Here is a 21632-nt window from a genome sequence, read left to right on the forward strand (position 1 = left end):
GCAAGGTATTCCTGCAAAATCTGCATTGCAAAACCCAAATAGGGCTCTTCCTTTCAAAGCCCTGCTGTGTGGCCAAACAGTAGTTTCTGAAGAAATGTGGTGCATCACCGCATTTGTGAGAAATCTAACATTTCTAATATCCAAACAAAATAAATGGAGGTTTAAAAATTAATGCAGACGAAAAGTACGCATATAAAAAATGTTATTTATTGACTTTTTTGGGGTGTGTGACAAGTTTTTAATCACAAGGAATGGTAACATTTCTGCTGACTAGCATGGAAGGAGTTAAGTTCCAATTGCATATCGAAGCGGTCTAAGGCGAGCGGTCTAAGGCGCTGCGTTCAGGTCGCAGTCTCCCCTGGAGGCTTGGGTTCCAATCCCACTTCTGACATCAACATTTAATTTCAAGAAACTTTATCTTCATTTATTGATTAGATGAGGTCAAACAAAACTTAGTAATGTTGTTTTGAAAAATTTCCTGAGAGTCTTTGGAGTGAATCTGAATTTGTCCTCTCAAAAAAGAACTCTAGGAACATCAAACAGATTTTTTGTGCATATGTCTGTTGTTCTTTTGGCACTAGAAAAATCCTTTGGACAGTCAATGAGGAGGGACTATTTCACCTCTTTGTGTTCTCTGTCCCTATTAGGGTAGGGAATCAACCTTCTACAGTGCTGTCATGAAATATATCTAGAAACGGATTTGCTGGTAAGTCTACTTTCATAGTTTTCACCTCATACATCAATAGACCATAACGATACTTAATAAACAAAAACTTAACAAGTAGGTAATCATAGTTTAAAAAATGTGAAATGCCCATGTCATTCTGACATGTTTCAGCACATTTTGGGACAAATGGTCTCACTTTTAACAATCAATAAAATATTTTCTCTAAATTTTTGTCTCTTTTTTGCTCCAATTGTTTGCATCTCATAAAAAATAAAACTTGATGTAACATTATGCATGCAAATTGTGTTTTATGTGCGACCATGACCTATTCTAGAAGCACAGGGTCAGAATTATACTGGTGCATGGAGACAAACTGAAAATGTAAAAATTCAATGGCAAAATTGCTGTCTTTTTCTACTCATTCACAAATAGTTAATGAATGTTATTAAATATGTACAGCAAAATGGAAGGCGTTTCAAATAGAAATCATGCTTCAAAAAACAGTCAAATGAAAAATTATAATATATCCCTCCAGGTGTGACACTTGACATTTGCAGAGTGTCAAACCCCCCAGAAAATGTATAGATATGGCCGAAATAGCTCAGTTGGGAGAGCGTTAGACTGAAGATCTAAAGGTCCCGGGTTTCGGCAAAATGCTTTTTCTTCACCGTTTACATTTTAAGGAGATATTAAACAAAGCACATGGACTGATCATGATCAAAAGGCCTAAAAATCTTAACTATCTACAGAAAACAAAATGTTAAAAATTTGAGAAACGGTAACTTTTTCCTTTTGAACACATGAATGTTTTTTAGTAATTTTTCCTCTATTTTGTTTTATTTCAGATTGACTTAGCTGTAAGAGGATTAAAAGGTAACCTGATAGCTGAAACAGACAGCACTTATCAGACACTAGCTGAATGATTATAGTCAGCTTGTTTGACTTTGAAACACTGAGGCATTACTGAGACAAATGTCCTTAAAAAATATGCTGTGGACAAAGTCAAAAAGGCAAAAAAACACAAGCTCCACACAGGTCCGTCATCTTTAATTTGAAATATAGGAGGTTTCTACTTTAATGGTGAGACAAAGCATCTACATATTTGACATTGCTCCAGTGAGTAGAGCCCACTTAAAAATGTATGGGTTGCTTGTCTCTGCAAGCAAAAGCTGGGCACTAAACTGGCATACTTGCAATGCTGGATGGTTCAGAGTGAAAACACCTATAGGCTGACAATAGTAATTGCAGGTGTTGATTAACTCATTGTGCAAAATTATTTCTAAAATGTGGTCACTTTGGGAGGTTTTCTGCTGTTTTGGTACTCTGCAAATTTCATCTGCAAGGTATTCCTGCAAAATCTGCATTGCAAAACCCAAATAGGGCTCTTCCTTTCAAAGCCCTGCTGTGTGGCCAAACAGTAGTTTCTGAAGAAATGTGGTGCATCACCGCATTTGTGAGAAATCTAACATTTCTAATATCCAAACAAAATAAATGGAGGTTTAAAAATTAATGCAGACGAAAAGTACGCATATAAAAAATGTTATTTATTGACTTTTTTGGGGTGGTGTGACAAGTTTTTAATCACAAGAAATGGTAACATTTCTGCTGACTAGCATGGAAGGAGTTAAGTTCCAATTGCATATCGAAGTCAGGATGGCCGAGCGGTCTAAGGCGCTGCGTTCAGGTCGCAGACTCCCACTTCTCCCACTTCTGACATCAACATTTAATTTCAAGAAACTTTATCTTCATTTATTGATTAGATGAGGTCAAACAAAACTTAGTAATGTGGTTTTGAAAAATTTCCTGAGAGTCTTTGGAGTGAATCTGAATTTGCCCTCTCAAAAAAGAACTCTAGGAACATCAAACAGATTTTTTGTGCATATGTCTGTTGTTCTTTTGGCACTAGAAAAATCCTTTGGACAGTCAATGAGGAGGGACTATTTCACCTCTTTGTGTTCTCTGTCCCTATTAGGGTAGGGAATCAACCTTCTACAGTGCTGTCATGAAATATATCTAGAAACGGATTTGCTGGTAAGTCTACTTTCATAGTTTTCAGCTCATACATCAATAGACCATAACGATACTTAATAAACAAAAACTTAACAAGTAGGTAATCATAGTTTAAAAAATGTGAAATGCCCATGTCATTCTGACATGTTTCAGCACATTTTGGGACAAATGGTCTCACTTTTAACATTAACAATCAATAAAATATTTTCTCTAAATTTTTGTCTCTATTTTGCTCCAATTGTTTGCATCTCATAAAAAATAAAACTTGATGTAACATTATGCATGCAAATTGTGTTTTATGTGCAACCATGACCTATTCTAGAAGCACAGGGTCAGAATTATACTGGTGCATGGAGACAAACTGAAAATGTAAAAATTCAATGGCAAAATTGCTGTCTTTTTCTACTCATTCACAAATAGTTAATGAATGTTATTAAATATGTACAGCAAAATGGAAGGCGTTTCAAATAGAAATCATGCTTCAAAAAACAGTCAAATGAAAAATTATAATATATCCCTGCAGGTGTGACACTTGACATTTGCAGAGTGTCAAACCCCCCAGCAAATGTATAGATATGGCCGAAATAGCTGAGTTGGGAGAGCGTTAGACTGAAGATCTAAAGGTCCTTGGTCCAATCCCGGGTTTCGGCAAAATGCTTTTTCTTCACCGTTTACATTTTAAGGAGATATTAAACAAAGCACATGGACTGATCATGATCAAAAGGCCTAAAAATCTTAACTATCTACAGAAAACAAAATGTTAAAAATTTGAGAAACGGTAACTTTTTCCTTTTGAACACATGAATGTTTTTTAGTAATTTTTCCTCTATTTTGTTTTATTTCAGATTGACTTAGCTGTAAAAGGATTAAAAGGTAACCTGATAGCTGAAACAGACAGCACTTATCAGACACTAGCTGAATGATTATAGTCAGCTTGTTTGACTTTGAAACACTGAGGCATTACTGAGACAAATGTCCTTAAAAAATATGCTGTGGACAAAGTCAAAAAGGCAAAAAACACAAGCTCCACACAGGTCCGTCATCTTCAATTTGAAATATAGGAGGTTTCTACTTTAATGGTGAGACAAAGCATCTACATATTTGACATTGCTCCAGTGAGTAGAGCCCACTTAAAAATGTATGGGTTGCTTGTCTCTGCAAGCAAAAGCTGGGCACTAAACTGGCATACTTGCAATGCTGGATGGTTCAGAGTGAAAACACCTATAGGCTGACAATAGTAATTGCAGGTGTTGATTAACTCATTGTGCAAAATAATTTCTAAAATGTGGTCACTTTGGGAGGTTTTCCGCTGTTTTGGTACTCTGCAAATTTCATCTGCAAGGTATTCCTGCAAAATCTGCATTGCAAAACCCAAATAGGGCTCTTCCTTTCAAATCCCTGCTGTGTGGCCAAACAGTAGTTTCTGAAGAAATGTGGTGCATCACCGCATTTGTGAGAAATCTAACATTTCTAATATCCAAACAAAATAAATGGAGGTTTAAAAATTAATGCAGACGAAAAGTACGCATATAAAAAATGTTATTTATTGACTTTTTGGGGTGGTGTGACAAGTTTTTAATCACAAGGAATGGTAACATTTCTGCTGACTAGCATGGAAGGAGTTAAGTTCCAATTGCATATCAAAGTCAGGATGGCCGAGCGGTCTAAGGCGCTGCATTCAGGTGGAGTTGTGTGTTCAAATCCCACTTTTGACATCAACATTTAATTTCAAGAAACTTTATCTTCATTTATTGATTAGATGAGGTCAAACAAAACTCAGTAATGTGGTTTTGAAAAATTTCCTGAGAGTCTTTGGAGTGAATCTGAATTTGTCCTCTCAAAAAAGTACTCTAGGAACATCAAACAGATTTTTTGTGCATATGTCTGTTGTTCTTTTGGCACTAGAAAAATCCTTTGGACAGTCAATGAGGAGGGACTATTTCACCTCTTTGTGTTCTCTGTCCCTATTAGGGTAGGGAATCAACCTTCTACAGTACTGTCATGAAATATATCTAGAAACGGATTTGCTGGTAAGTCTACTTTCATAGTTTTCACCTCATACATCAATAGACCATAACGATACTTAATAAACAAAAACTTAACAAGTAGGTAATCATAGTTTAAAAAATGTGAAATGCCCATGTCATGCTGACATGTTTCAGCACATTTTGGGACAAATGGTCTCACTTTTAACAATCAATAAAATATTTTCTCTAAATTTTTGTCTCTTTTTTGCTCCAATTGTTTGCATCTCATAAAAAATAAAACTTGATGTAACATTATGCATGCAAATTGTGTTTTATGTGCGACCATGACCTATTCTAGAAGCACAGGGTCAGAATTATACTGGTGCATGGAGACAAACTGAAAATGTAAAAATTCAATGGCAAAATTGCTGTCTTTTTCTACTCATTCACAAATAGTTAATGAATGTTATTAAATATGTACAGCAAAATGGAAGGCGTTTCAAATAGAAATCATGCTTCAAAAAACAGTCAAATGAAAAATTATGATATATCCCTCCAGGTGTGACACTTGACATTTGCAGAGTGTCAAACCCCCCAGAAAATGTATAGATATGGCCGAAATAGCTCAGTTGGGAGAGCGTTAGACTGAAGATCTAAAGGTCCCGGGTTTCGGCAAAATGCTTTTTCTTCACCATTTACATTTTAAGGAGATATTAAACAAAGCACATGGACTGATCATGATCAAAAGGCCTAAAAATCTTAACTATCTACAGAAAACAAAATGTTAAAAAATTGAGAAACGGTAACTTTTTCCTTTTGAACACATGAATGTTTTTTAGTAATTTTTCCTCTATTTTGTTTTATTTCAGATTGACTTAGCTGTAAGAGGATTAAAAGGTAACCTGATAGCTGAAACAGACAGCACTTATCAGACACTAGCTGAATGATTATAGTCAGCTTGTTTGACTTTGAAACACTGAGGCATTACTGAGACAAATGTCCTTAAAAAACATGCTGTGGACAAAGTCAAAAAGGCAAAAAACACAAGCTCCACACAGGTCCGTCATCTTTAATTTGAAATATAGGAGGTTTCTACTTTAATGGTGAGACAAAGCATCTACATATTTGACATTGCTCCAGTGAGTAGAGCCCACTTAAAAATGTATGGGTTGCTTGCCTCTGCAAGCAAAAGCTGGGCACTAAACTGGCATACTTGCAATGCTGGATGGTTCAGAGTGAAAACACCTATAGGCTGACAATAGTAATTGCAGGTGTTGATTAACTCATTGTGCAAAATAATTTCTAAAATGTGGTCACTTTGGGAGGTTTTCTGCTATTTTGGTACTCTGCAAATTTCATCTGCAAGGTATTCCTGCAAAATCTGCATTGCAAAACCCAAATAGGGCTCTTCCTTTCAAAGCCCTGCTGTGTGGCCAAACAGTAGTTTCTGAAGAAATGTGGTGCATCACCGTATTTGTGAGAAATCTAACATTTCTAATATCCAAACAAAATAAATGGAGGTTTAAAAATTAATGCAGACGAAAAGTACGCATATAAAAAATGTTATTTATTGACTTTTTTGGGGTGGTGTGACAAGTTTGTAATCACAAGGAATGGTAACATTTCTGCTGACTAGCATGGAAGGAGTTAAGTTCCAATTGCATATCAAAGTCAGGATGGCCGAGCGGTCTAAGGCGCAGCGTTCAGGTCGCAGTCTCCCCTGGAGGCGTGGGTTCAAATCCCACTTCTGACATCAACATTTAATTTCAAGAAACTTTATCTTCATTTATTGATTAGATGAGGTCAAACAAAACTTAGTAATGTGGTTTTGAAAAATTTCCTGAGAGTCTTTGGAGTGAATCTGAATTTGTCCTCTCAAAAAAGAACTCTAGGAACATCAAACACATTTTTTGTGCATATGTCTGTTGTTCTTTTGGCACTAGAAAAATCCTTTGGACAGTCAATGAGGAGGGACTATTTCACCTCTTTGTGTTCTCTGTCCCTATTAGGGTAGGGAATCAACCTTCTACAGTGCTGTCATGAAATATATCTAGAAACGGATTTGCTGGTAAGTCTACTTTCATAGTTTTCACCTCATACATCAATAGACCATAACGATACTTAATAAACAAAAACTTAACAAGTAGGTAATCATAGTTTAAAAAATGTGAAATGCCCATGTCATTCTGACATGTTTCAGCACATTTTGGGACAAATGGTCTCACTTTTAACAATCAATAAAATATTTTCTCTAAATTTTTGTCTCTTTTTTGCTCCAATTGTTTGCATCTCATAAAAAATAAAACTTGATGTAACATTATGCATGCAAATTGTGTTTTATGTGCGACCATGACCTATTCTAGAAGCACAGGGTCAGAATTATACTGGTGCATGGAGACAAACTGAAAATGTAAAAATTCAATGGCAAAATTGCTGTCTTTTTCTACTCATTCACAAATAGTTAATGAATGTTATTGAATATGTACAGCAAAATGGAAGGTGTTTCAAATAGAAATCATGCTTCAAAAAACAGTCAAATGAAAAATTATAATATATCCCTCCAGGTGTGACACTTGACATTTGCAGAGTGTCAAACCCCCCAGAAAATGGATAGATATGGCCGAAATTGCTCAGTTGGGAGAGCGTTAGACTGAAGATCTCAAGGTCGCTGGTCCAATCCCGGGTTTCGGCAAAATGCTTTTTCTTCACCGTTTACATTTTAAGGAGATATTAAACAAAGCACATGGACTGATCATGATCAAAAGGCCTAAAAATCTTAACTGTCTACAGAAAACAAAATGTTAAAAATTTGAGAAATGGTAACTTTTTCCTTTTGAACACATGAATGTTTTTTAGTAATTTTTCCTCTATTTTGTTTTATTTCAGATTGACTTAGCTGTAAGAGGATTAAAAGGTAACCTGATAGCTGAAACAGACAGCACTTATCAGACACTAGCTGAATGATTATAGTCAGCTTGTTTGACTTTAAAACACTGAGGCATTACTGAGACAAATGTCCTTAAAAAATATGCTGTGGACAAAGTCAAAAAGGCAAAAAACACAAGCTCCACACAGGTCCGTCATCTTTAATTTGAAATATAGGAGGTTTCTACTTTAATGGTGAGACAAAGCATCTACATATTTGACATTGCTCCAGTGAGTAGAGTCCACTTAAAAATGTATGGGTTGCTTGCCTCTGCAAGCAAAAGCTGGGCACTAAACTGGCATACTTGCAATGCTGGATGGTTCAGAGTGAAAACACCTATAGGCTGACAATAGTAATTGCAGGTGTTGATTAACTCATTGTGCAAAATAATTTCTAAAATGTGGTCACTTTGGGAGGTTTTCTGCTGTTTTGGTACTCTGCAAATTTCATCTGCAAGGTATTCCTGCAAAATCTGCATTGCAAAACCCAAATAGGGCTCTTCCTTTCAAAGCCCTGCTGTGTGGCCAAACAGTAGTTTCTGAAGAAATGTGGTGCATCACCGTATTTGTGAGAAATCTAACATTTCTAATATCCAAACAAAATAAATGGAGGTTTAAAAATTAATGCAGACGAAAAGTACGCATATAAAAAATGTTATTTATTGACTTTTTTGGGGTGGTGTGACAAGTTTGTAATCACAAGGAATGGTAACATTTCTGCTGACTAGCATGGAAGGAGTTAAGTTCCAATTGCATATCGAAGTCAGGATGGCCGAGCGGTCTAAGGCGCTGCGTTCAGGTCGCAGACTCCCACTTCTCCCACTTCTGACATCAACATTTAATTTCAAGAAACTTTATCTTCATTTATTGATTAGATGAGGTCAAACAAAACTTAGTAATGTGGTTTTGAAAAATTTCCTGAGAGTCTTTGGAGTGAATCTGAATTTGCCCTCTCAAAAAAGAACTCTAGGAACATCAAACAGATTTTTTGTGCATATGTCTGTTGTTCTTTTGGCACTAGAAAAATCCTTTGGACAGTCAATGAGGAGGGACTATTTCACCTCTTTGTGTTCTCTGTCCCTATTAGGGTAGGGAATCAACCTTCTACAGTGCTGTCATGAAATATATCTAGAAACGGATTTGCTGGTAAGTCTACTTTCATAGTTTTCAGCTCATACATCAATAGACCATAACGATACTTAATAAACAAAAACTTAACAAGTAGGTAATCATAGTTTAAAAAATGTGAAATGCCCATGTCATTCTGACATGTTTCAGCACATTTTGGGACAAATGGTCTCACTTTTAACATTAACAATCAATAAAATATTTTCTCTAAATTTTTGTCTCTATTTTGCTCCAATTGTTTGCATCTCATAAAAAATAAAACTTGATGTAACATTATGCATGCAAATTGTGTTTTATGTGCGACCATGACCTATTCTAGAAGCACAGGGTCAGAATTATACTGGTGCATGGAGACAAACTGAAAATGTAAAAATTCAATGGCAAAATTGCTGTCTTTTTCTACTCATTCACAAATAGTTAATGAATGTTATTAAATATGTACAGCAAAATGGAAGGCGTTTCAAATAGAAATCATGCTTCAAAAAACAGTCAAATGAAAAATTATAATATATCCCTGCAGGTGTGACACTTGACATTTGCAGAGTGTCAAACCCCCCAGCAAATGTATAGATATGGCCGAAATAGCTGAGTTGGGAGAGCGTTAGACTGAAGATCTAAAGGTCCTTGGTCCAATCCCGGGTTTCGGCAAAATGCTTTTTCTTCACCGTTTACATTTTAAGGAGATATTAAACAAAGCACATGGACTGATCATGATCAAAAGGCCTAAAAATCTTAACTATCTACAGAAAACAAAATGTTAAAAATTTGAGAAACGGTAACTTTTTCCTTTTGAACACATGAATGTTTTTTAGTAATTTTTCCTCTATTTTGTTTTATTTCAGATTGACTTAGCTGTAAAAGGATTAAAAGGTAACCTGATAGCTGAAACAGACAGCACTTATCAGACACTAGCTGAATGATTATAGTCAGCTTGTTTGACTTTGAAACACTGAGGCATTACTGAGACAAATGTCCTTAAAAAATATGCTGTGGACAAAGTCAAAAAGGCAAAAAACACAAGCTCCACACAGGTCCGTCATCTTCAATTTGAAATATAGGAGGTTTCTACTTTAATGGTGAGACAAAGCATCTACATATTTGACATTGCTCCAGTGAGTAGAGCCCACTTAAAAATGTATGGGTTGCTTGTCTCTGCAAGCAAAAGCTGGGCACTAAACTGGCATACTTGCAATGCTGGATGGTTCAGAGTGAAAACACCTATAGGCTGACAATAGTAATTGCAGGTGTTGATTAACTCATTGTGCAAAATAATTTCTAAAATGTGGTCACTTTGGGAGGTTTTCCGCTGTTTTGGTACTCTGCAAATTTCATCTGCAAGGTATTCCTGCAAAATCTGCATTGCAAAACCCAAATAGGGCTCTTCCTTTCAAATCCCTGCTGTGTGGCCAAACAGTAGTTTCTGAAGAAATGTGGTGCATCACCGCATTTGTGAGAAATCTAACATTTCTAATATCCAAACAAAATAAATGGAGGTTTAAAAATTAATGCAGACGAAAAGTACGCATATAAAAAATGTTATTTATTGACTTTTTGGGGTGGTGTGACAAGTTTTTAATCACAAGGAATGGTAACATTTCTGCTGACTAGCATGGAAGGAGTTAAGTTCCAATTGCATATCAAAGTCAGGATGGCCGAGCGGTCTAAGGCGCTGCATTCAGGTGGAGTTGTGTGTTCAAATCCCACTTTTGACATCAACATTTAATTTCAAGAAACTTTATCTTCATTTATTGATTAGATGAGGTCAAACAAAACTCAGTAATGTGGTTTTGAAAAATTTCCTGAGAGTCTTTGGAGTGAATCTGAATTTGTCCTCTCAAAAAAGTACTCTAGGAACATCAAACAGATTTTTTGTGCATATGTCTGTTGTTCTTTTGGCACTAGAAAAATCCTTTGGACAGTCAATGAGGAGGGACTATTTCACCTCTTTGTGTTCTCTGTCCCTATTAGGGTAGGGAATCAACCTTCTACAGTACTGTCATGAAATATATCTAGAAACGGATTTGCTGGTAAGTCTACTTTCATAGTTTTCACCTCATACATCAATAGACCATAACGATACTTAATAAACAAAAACTTAACAAGTAGGTAATCATAGTTTAAAAAATGTGAAATGCCCATGTCATGCTGACATGTTTCAGCACATTTTGGGACAAATGGTCTCACTTTTAACAATCAATAAAATATTTTCTCTAAATTTTTGTCTCTTTTTTGCTCCAATTGTTTGCATCTCATAAAAAATAAAACTTGATGTAACATTATGCATGCAAATTGTGTTTTATGTGCGACCATGACCTATTCTAGAAGCACAGGGTCAGAATTATACTGGTGCATGGAGACAAACTGAAAATGTAAAAATTCAATGGCAAAATTGCTGTCTTTTTCTACTCATTCACAAATAGTTAATGAATGTTATTAAATATGTACAGCAAAATGGAAGGCGTTTCAAATAGAAATCATGCTTCAAAAAACAGTCAAATGAAAAATTATGATATATCCCTCCAGGTGTGACACTTGACATTTGCAGAGTGTCAAACCCCCCAGAAAATGTATAGATATGGCCGAAATAGCTCAGTTGGGAGAGCGTTAGACTGAAGATCTAAAGGTCCCGGGTTTCGGCAAAATGCTTTTTCTTCACCATTTACATTTTAAGGAGATATTAAACAAAGCACATGGACTGATCATGATCAAAAGGCCTAAAAATCTTAACTATCTACAGAAAACAAAATGTTAAAAAATTGAGAAACGGTAACTTTTTCCTTTTGAACACATGAATGTTTTTTAGTAATTTTTCCTCTATTTTGTTTTATTTCAGATTGACTTAGCTGTAAGAGGATTAAAAGGTAACCTGATAGCTGAAACAGACAGCACTTATCAGACACTAGCTGAATGATTATAGTCAGCTTGTTTGACTTTGAAACACTGAGGCATTACTGAGACAAATGTCCTTAAAAAACATGCTGTGGACAAAGTCAAAAAGGCAAAAAACACAAGCTCCACACAGGTCCGTCATCTTTAATTTGAAATATAGGAGGTTTCTACTTTAATGGTGAGACAAAGCATCTACATATTTGACATTGCTCCAGTGAGTAGAGCCCACTTAAAAATGTATGGGTTGCTTGCCTCTGCAAGCAAAAGCTGGGCACTAAACTGGCATACTTGCAATGCTGGATGGTTCAGAGTGAAAACACCTATAGGCTGACAATAGTAATTGCAGGTGTTGATTAACTCATTGTGCAAAATAATTTCTAAAATGTGGTCACTTTGGGAGGTTTTCTGCTATTTTGGTACTCTGCAAATTTCATCTGCAAGGTATTCCTGCAAAATCTGCATTGCAAAACCCAAATAGGGCTCTTCCTTTCAAAGCCCTGCTGTGTGGCCAAACAGTAGTTTCTGAAGAAATGTGGTGCATCACCGTATTTGTGAGAAATCTAACATTTCTAATATCCAAACAAAATAAATGGAGGTTTAAAAATTAATGCAGACGAAAAGTACGCATATAAAAAATGTTATTTATTGACTTTTTTGGGGTGGTGTGACAAGTTTGTAATCACAAGGAATGGTAACATTTCTGCTGACTAGCATGGAAGGAGTTAAGTTCCAATTGCATATCAAAGTCAGGATGGCCGAGCGGTCTAAGGCGCAGCGTTCAGGTCGCAGTCTCCCCTGGAGGCGTGGGTTCAAATCCCACTTCTGACATCAACATTTAATTTCAAGAAACTTTATCTTCATTTATTGATTAGATGAGGTCAAACAAAACTTAGTAATGTGGTTTTGAAAAATTTCCTGAGAGTCTTTGGAGTGAATCTGAATTTGTCCTCTCAAAAAAGAACTCTAGGAACATCAAACACATTTTTTGTGCATATGTCTGTTGTTCTTTTGGCACTAGAAAAATCCTTTGGACAGTCAATGAGGAGGGACTATTTCACCTCTTTGTGTTCTCTGTCCCTATTAGGGTAGGGAATCAACCTTCTACAGTGCTGTCATGAAATATATCTAGAAACGGATTTGCTGGTAAGTCTACTTTCATAGTTTTCACCTCATACATCAATAGACCATAACGATACTTAATAAACAAAAACTTAACAAGTAGGTAATCATAGTTTAAAAAATGTGAAATGCCCATGTCATTCTGACATGTTTCAGCACATTTTGGGACAAATGGTCTCACTTTTAACAATCAATAAAATATTTTCTCTAAATTTTTGTCTCTTTTTTGCTCCAATTGTTTGCATCTCATAAAAAATAAAACTTGATGTAACATTATGCATGCAAATTGTGTTTTATGTGCGACCATGACCTATTCTAGAAGCACAGGGTCAGAATTATACTGGTGCATGGAGACAAACTGAAAATGTAAAAATTCAATGGCAAAATTGCTGTCTTTTTCTACTCATTCACAAATAGTTAATGAATGTTATTAAATATGTACAGCAAAATGGAAGGCGTTTCAAATAGAAATCATGCTTCAAAAAACAGTCAAATGAAAAATTATAATATATCCCTCCAGGTGTGACACTTGACATTTGCAGAGTGTCAAACCCCCCAGAAAATGTATAGATATGGCCGAAATAGCTCAGTTGGGAGAGCGTTAGACTGAAGATCTAAAGGTCCCGGGTTTCGGCAAAATGCTTTTTCTTCACCATTTACATTTTAAGGAGATATTAAACAAAGCACATGGACTGATCATGATCAAAAGGCCTAAAAATCTTAACTATCTACAGAAAACAAAATGTTAAAAATTTGAGAAACGGTAACTTTTTCCTTTTGAACACATGAATGTTTTTTAGTAATTTTTCCTCTATTTTGTTTTATTTCAGATTGACTTAGCTGTAAGAGGATTAAAAGGTAACCTGATAGCTGAAACAGACAGCACTTATCAGACACTAGCTGAATGATTATAGTCAGCTTGTTTGACTTTGAAACACTGAGGCATTACTGAGACAAATGTCCTTAAAAAATATGCTGTGGACAAAGTCAAAAAGGCAAAAAACACAAGCTCCACACAGGTCCGTCATCTTTAATTTGAAATATAGGAGGTTTCTACTTTAATGGTGAGACAAAGCATCTACATATTTGACATTGCTCCAGTGAGTAGAGCCCACTTAAAAATGTATGGGTTGCTTGCCTCTGCAAGCAAAAGCTGGGCACTAAACTGGCATACTTGCAATGCTGGATGGTTCAGAGTGAAAACACCTATAGGCTGACAATAGTAATTGCAGGTGTTGATTAACTCATTGTGCAAAATAATTTCTAAAATGTGGTCACTTTGGGAGGTTTTCTGCTATTTTGGTACTCTGCAAATTTCATCTGCAAGGTATTCCTGCAAAATCTGCATTGCAAAACCCAAATAGGGCTCTTCCTTTCAAAGCCCTGCTGTGTGGCCAAACAGTAGTTTCTGAAGAAATGTGGTGCATCACCGTATTTGTGAGAAATCTAACATTTCTAATATCCAAACAAAATAAATGGAGGTTTAAAAATTAATGCAGACGAAAAGTACGCATATAAAAAATGTTATTTATTGACTTTTTTGGGGTGGTGTGACAAGTTTGTAATCACAAGGAATGGTAACATTTCTGCTGACTAGCATGGAAGGAGTTAAGTTCCAATTGCATATCAAAGTCAGGATGGCCGAGCGGTCTAAGGCGCAACGTTCAGGTCGCGGTCTAAGGCGCAACGTTCAGGTCGCAGTCTCCCCTGGAGGAGTGGGTTCAAATCCCACTTCTGACATCAACATTTAATTTCAAGAAACTTTATCTTCATTTATTGATTAGATGAGGTCAAACAAAACTTAGTAATGTGGTTTTGAAAAATTTCCTGAGAGTCTTTGGAGTGAATCTGAATTTGTCCTCTCAAAAAACAACTCTAGGAACATCAAACACATTTTTTGTGCATATGTCTGTTGTTCTTTTGGCACTAGAAAAATCCTTTGGACAGTCAATGAGGAGGGACTATTTCACCTCTTTGTGTTCTCTGTCCCTATTAGGGTAGGGAATCAACCTTCTACAGTGCTGTCATGAAATATATCTAGAAACGGATTTGCTGGTAAGTCTACTTTCATAGTTTTCACCTCATACATCAATAGACCATAACGATACTTAATAAACAAAAACTTAACAAGTAGGTAATCATAGTTTAAAAAATGTGAAATGCCCATGTCATTCTGACATGTTTCAGCACATTTTGGGACAAATGGTCTCACTTTTAACAATCAATAAAATATTTTCTCTAAATTTTTGTCTCTTTTTTGCTCCAATTGTTTGCATCTCATAAAAAATAAAACTTGATGTAACATTATGCATGCAAATTGTGTTTTATGTGCGACCATGACCTATTCTAGAAGCACAGGGTCAGAATTATACTGGTGCATGGAGACAAACTGAAAATGTAAAAATTCAATGGCAAAATTGCTGTCTTTTTCTACTCATTCACAAATAGTTAATGAATGTTATTAAATATGTACAGCAAAATGGAAGGCGTTTCAAATAGAAATCATGCTTCAAAAAACAGTCAAATGAAAAATTATAATATATCCCTCCAGGTGTGACACTTGACATTTGCAGAGTGTCATACCCCCCAGAAAATGTATAGATATGGCCGAAATAGCTCAGTTGGGAGAGCATTAGACTGAAGATCTAAAGGTGCCGGGTTTTGGCAAAATGCTTTTTCTTCACCATTTACATTTTAAGGAGATGTGCATCACCGCATTTGTGAGAAATCTAACATTTCTAATATCCAAACAAAATAAATGTAGGTTTAAAAATTAATGCAGACGAAAAGTACGCATATAAAAAATGTTATTTATTGACTTTTTTGGGGTGGTGTGACAAGTTTTTAATCACAAGGAATGGTAACATTTCTGCTGACTAGCATGGAAGGAGTTAAGTTCCAATTGCATATCGAAGTCAGGATGGCCGAGCGGTCTAAGGCGCTGCGTTCAGGTCGCAGTCTCCCCTGGAGGCATGTAATGTGGTTTTGAAAAATTTCCTGAGAGTCTTTGGAGTGAATCTGAATTTGTCCTCTCAAAAAAGAACTCTAGGAACATCAAACATATTTTTTGTGCATATGTCTGTTGTTCTTTTGGCACTAGAAAAATCCTTTGGACAGTCAATGAGGAGGGACTATTTCACCTCTTTGTGTTCTCTGTCCCTATTAGGGTAGGGAATCAACCTTCTACAGTGCTGTCATGAAATATATCTAGAAACGGATTTGCTGGTAAGTCTACTTTCATAGTTTTCACCTCATACATCAATAGACCATAACGATACTTAATTAACAAAAACTTAACAAGTAGGTAATCATAGTTTAAAAAATGTGAAATGCCCATGTCATTCTGACATGTTTCAGCACATTTTGGGACAAATGGTCTCACTTTTAACAATCAATAAAATATTTTCTCTAAATTTTTGTCTCTTTTTTGCTCCAATTGTTTGCATCTCATAAAAAATAAAACTTGATGTAACATTATGCATGCAAATTGTGTTTTATGTGCGACCATGACCTATTCTAGAAGCACAGGGTCAGAATTATACTGGTGCATGGAGACAAACTGAAAATGTAAAAATTCAATGGCAAAATTGCTGTCTTTTTCTACTCATTCACAAATAGTTAATGAATGTTATTAAATATGTACAGCAAAATGGAAGGCGTTTCAAATAGAAATCATGCTTCAAAAAACAGTCAAATGAAAAATTATAATATATCCCTCCAGGTGTGACACTTGACATTTGCAGAGTGTCATACCCCCCAGAAAATGTATAGATATGGCCGAAATAGCTCAGTTGGGAGAGCATTAGACTGAAGATCTAAAGGTCCCGGGTTTTGGCAAAATGCTTTTTCTTCACCATTTACATTTTAAGGAGATGTGCATCACCGCATTTGTGAGAAATCTAACATTTCTAATATCCAAACAAAATAAATGGAGGTTTAAAAATTAATGCAGACGAAAAGTACGCATATAAAAAATGTTATTTATTGACTTTTTTGGGGTGGTGTGACAAGTTTTTAATCACAAGGAATGGTAACATTTCTGCTGACTAGCATGGAAGGAGTTAAGTTCCAATTGCATATCGAAGTCAGGATGGCCGAGCGGTCTAAGGCGCTGCGTTCAGGTCGCAGTCTCCCCTGGAGGCATGTAATGTGGTTTTGAAAAATTTCCTGAGAGTCTTTGGAGTGAATCTGAATTTGTCCTCTCAAAAAAGAACTCTAGGAACATCAAACAGATTTTTTGTGCATATGTCTGTTGTTCTTTTGGCACTAGAAAAATCCTTTGGACAGTCAATGAGGAGGGACTATTTCACCTCTTTGTGTTCTCTGTCCCTATTAGGGTAGGGAATCAACCTTCTACAGTGCTGTCATGAAATATATCTAGAAACGGATTTGCTGGTAAGTCTACTTTCATAGTTTTCACCTCATACATCAATAGACCATAACGATACTTAATTAACAAAAACTTAACAAGTAGGTAATCATAGTTTAAAAAATGTGAAATGCCCATGTCATTCTGACATGTTTCAGCACATTTTGGGACAAATGGTCTCACTTTTAACAATCAATAAAATATTTTCTCTAAATTTTTGTCTCTTTTTTGCTCCAATTGTTTGCATCTCATAAAAAATAAAACTTGATGTAACATTATGCATGCAAATTGTGTTTTATGTGCGACCATGACCTATTCTAGAAGCACAGGGTCAGAATTATACTGGTGCATGGAGACAAACTGAAAATGTAAAAATTCAATGGCAAAATTGCTGTCTTTTTCTACTCATTCACAAATAGTCAATGAATGTTATTAAATATGTACAGCAAAATGGAAGGCGTTTCAAATAGAAATCATGCTTCAAAAAACAGTCAAATGAAAAATTATAATATATCCCTCCAGGTGTGACACTTGACATTTGCAGAGTGTCAAACCCCCCAGAAAATGTATAGATATGGCCGAAATAGCTCAGTTGGGAGAGCGTTAGACTGAACATCTAAAGGTCCCTAGTCCAATCCCGGGTTTCGGCAAAATGCTTTTTCTTCACCGTTTACATTTTAAGGAGATATTAAACAAAGCACATGGACTGATCATGATCAAAAGGCCTAAAAATCTTAACTATCTACAGAAAACAAAATGTTAAAAATTTGAGAAACGGTAACTTTTTCCTTTTGAACACATGAATGTTTTTTAGTAATTTTTCCTCTATTTTGTTTTATTTCAGATTGACTTAGCTGTAAGAGGATTAAAAGGTAACCTGATAGCTGAAACAGACAGCACTTATCAGACACTAGCTGAATGATTATAGTCAGCTTGTTTGACTTTGAAACACTGAGGCATTACTGAGACAAATGTCCTTAAAAAATATGCTGTGGACAAAGTCAAAAAGGCAAAAAACACAAGCTCCACACAGGTCCGTCATCTTTAATTTGAAATATAGGAGGTTTCTACTTTAATGGTGAGACAAAGCATCTACATATTTGACATTGCTCCAGTGAGTAGAGCCCACTTAAAAATGTATGGGTTGCTTGTCTCTGCAAGCAAAAGCTGGGCACTAAACTGGCATACTTGCAATGCTGGATGGTTCAGAGTGAAAACACCTATAGGCTGACAATAGTAATTGCAGGTGTTGATTAACTCATTGTGCAAAATAATTTCTAAAATGTGGTCACTTTGGGAGGTTTTCTGCTGTTTTGGTACTCTGCAAATTTCATCTGCAAGGTATTCCTGCAAAATCTGCATTGCAAAACCCAAATAGGGCTCTTCCTTTCAAAGCCCTGCTGTGTGGCCAAACAGTAGTTTCTGAAGAAATGTGGTGCATCACCGCATTTGTGAGAAATCTAACATTTCTAATATCCAAACAAAATAAATGGAGGTTTAAAAATTAATGCAGACGAAAAGTACGCATATAAAAAATGTTATTTATTGACTTTTTTGGGGTGGTGTGACAAGTTTTTAATCACAAGGAATGGTAACATTTCTGCTGACTAGCATGGAAGGAGTTAAGTTCCAATTGCATATCGAAGTCAGGATGGCCGAGTGGTCTAAGGCGCTGCGTTTAGGTCGCAGTCTCCCCTGGAGGCATGTAATGTGGTTTTGAAAAATTTCCTGAGAGTCTTTGGAGTGAATCTGAATTTGTCCTCTCAAAAAAGAACTCTAGGAACATCAAACAGATTTTTTGTGCATATGTCTGTTGTTCTTTTGGCACTAGAAAAATCCTTTGGACAGTCAATGAGGAGGGACTATTTCACCTCTTTGTGTTCTCTGTCCCTATTAGGGTAGGGAATCAACCTTCTACAGTGCTGTCATGAAATATATCTAGAAACGGATTTGCTGGTAAGTCTACTTTCATAGTTTTCACCTCACACATCAATAGACCATAACGATATTTAATAAACAAAAACTTAACAAGTAGGTAATCATAGTTTAAAAAATGTGAAATGCCCATGTCATTCTGACATGTTTCAGCACATTTTGGGACAAATGGTCTCACTTTTAACAATCAATAAAATATTTTCTCTAAATTTTTGTCTCTTTTTTGCTCCAATTGTTTGCATCTCATAAAAAATAAAACTTGATGTAACATTATGCATGCAAATTGTGTTTTATGTGCGACCATGACCTATTCTAGAAGCACAGGGTCAGAATTATACTGGTGCATGGAGACAAACTGAAAATGTAAAAATTCAATGGCAAAATTGCTGTCTTTTTCTACTCATTCACAAATAGTTAATGAATGTTATTAAATATGTACAGCAAAATGGAAGGCGTTTCAAATAGAAATCATGCTTCAAAAAACAGTCAAATGAAAAATTATAATATATCCCTCCAGGTGTGACACTTGACATTTGCAGAGTGTCAAACCCCCCAGAAAATGTATAGATATGGCCGAAATAGCTCAGTTGGGAGAGCGTTAGACTGAACATCTAAAGGTCCCTAGTCCAATCCCGGGTTTCGGCAAAATGCTTTTTCTTCACCGTTTACATTTTAAGGAGATATTAAACAAAGCACATGGACTGATCATGATCAAAAGGCCTAAAAATCTTAACTATCTACAGAAAACAAAATGTTAAAAATTTGAGAAACGGTAACTTTTTCCTTTTGAACACATGAATGTTTTTTAGTAATTTTTCCTCTATTTTGTTTTATTTCAGATTGACTTAGCTGTAAGAGGATTAAAAGGTAACCTGATAGCTGAAACAGACAGCACTTATCAGACACTAGCTGAATGATTATAGTCAGCTTGTTTGACTTTGAAACACTGAGGCATTACTGAGACAAATGTCCTTAAAAAATATGCTGTGGACAAAGTCAAAAAGGCAAAAAACACAAGCTCCACACAGGTCCGTCATCTTTAATTTGAAATATAGGAGGTTTCTACTTTAATGGTGAGACAAAGCATCTACATATTTGACATTGCTCCAGTGAGTAGAGCCCACTTAAAAATGTATGGGTTGCTTGTCTCTGCAAGCAAAAGCTGGGCACTAAACTGGCATACTTGCAATGCTGGATGGTTCAGAGTGAAAACACCTATAGGCTGACAATAGTAATTGCAGGTGTTGATTAACTCATTGTGCAAAATAATTTCTAAAATGTGGTCACTTTGGGAGGTTTTCTGCTGTTTTGGTACTCTGCAAATTTCATCTGCAAGGTATTCCTGCAAAATCTGCATTGCAAAACCCAAATAGGGCTCTTCCTTTCAAAGCCCTGCTGTGTGGCCAAACAGTAGTTTCTGAAGAAATGTGGTGCATCACCGCATTTGTGAGAAATCTAACATTTCTAATATCCAAACAAAATAAATGGAGGTTTAAAAATTAATGCAGACGAAAAGTACGCATATAAAAAATGTTATTTATTGACTTTTTTGGGGTGGTGTGACAAGTTTTTAATCACAAGGAATGGTAACATTTCTGCTGACTAGCATGGAAGGAGTTAAGTTCCAATTGCATATCGAAGTCAAGATGGCTGAGTGGTCTAATGCGCTGCGTTTAGGTTGCAGTTTCCCCTGGAGGCGTGGGTTCAAATCCCACTTCTGACATCAACATTTAATTTCAAGAAACTTTATCTTCATGTAATGTGGTTTTGAAAAATTTCCTGAGAGTCTTTGGAGTGAATCTGAATTTGTCCTCTCAAAAAAGAACTCTAGGAACATCAAACAGATTTTTTGTGCATATGTCTGTTGTTCTTTTGGCACTAGAAAAATCCTTTGGACAGTCAATGAGGAGGGACTATTTCACCTCTTTGTGTTCTCTGTCCCTATTAGGGTAGGGAATCAACCTTCTACAGTGCTGTCATGAAATATATCTAGAAACGGATTTGCTGGTAAGTCTACTTTCATAGTTTTCACCTCATACATCAATAGACCATAACGATATTTAATAAACAAAAACTTAACAAGTAGGTAATCATAGTTTAAAAAATGTGAAATGCCCATGTCATTCTGACATGTTTCAGCACATTTTGGGACAAATGGTCTCACTTTTAACAATCAATAAAATATTTTCTCTAAAATTTTGTCTCTTTTTTGCTCCAATTGTTTGCATCTCATAAAAAATAAAACTTGATGTAACATTATGCATGCAAATTGTGTTTTATGTGCGACCATGACCTATTCTAGAAGCACAGGGTCAGAATTATACTGGTGCATGGAGACAAACTGAAAATGTAAAAATTCAATGGCAAAATTGCTGTCTTTTTCTACTCATTCACAAATAGTTAATGAATGTTATTAAATATGTACAGCAAAATGGAAGGCGTTTCAAATAGAAATCATGCTTCAAAAAACAGTCAAATGAAAAATTATAATATATCCCTCCAGGTGTGACACTTGACATTTGCAGAGTGTCAAACCCCCCAGAAAATGTATAGATATGGCCGAAATAGCTCAGTTGGGAGAGCGTTAGACTGAAGATCTAAAGGTCCCTGGTCCAATCCTGGG

The sequence above is a fragment of the Dendrobates tinctorius genome, unplaced genomic scaffold (assembly GCF_039654945.1).
Source record: "Dendrobates tinctorius isolate UK_male_01 unplaced genomic scaffold, ASM3965494v1 ptg000350l, whole genome shotgun sequence".
In the NCBI taxonomy this organism is placed as follows: domain Eukaryota; kingdom Metazoa; phylum Chordata; class Amphibia; order Anura; family Dendrobatidae; genus Dendrobates; species Dendrobates tinctorius.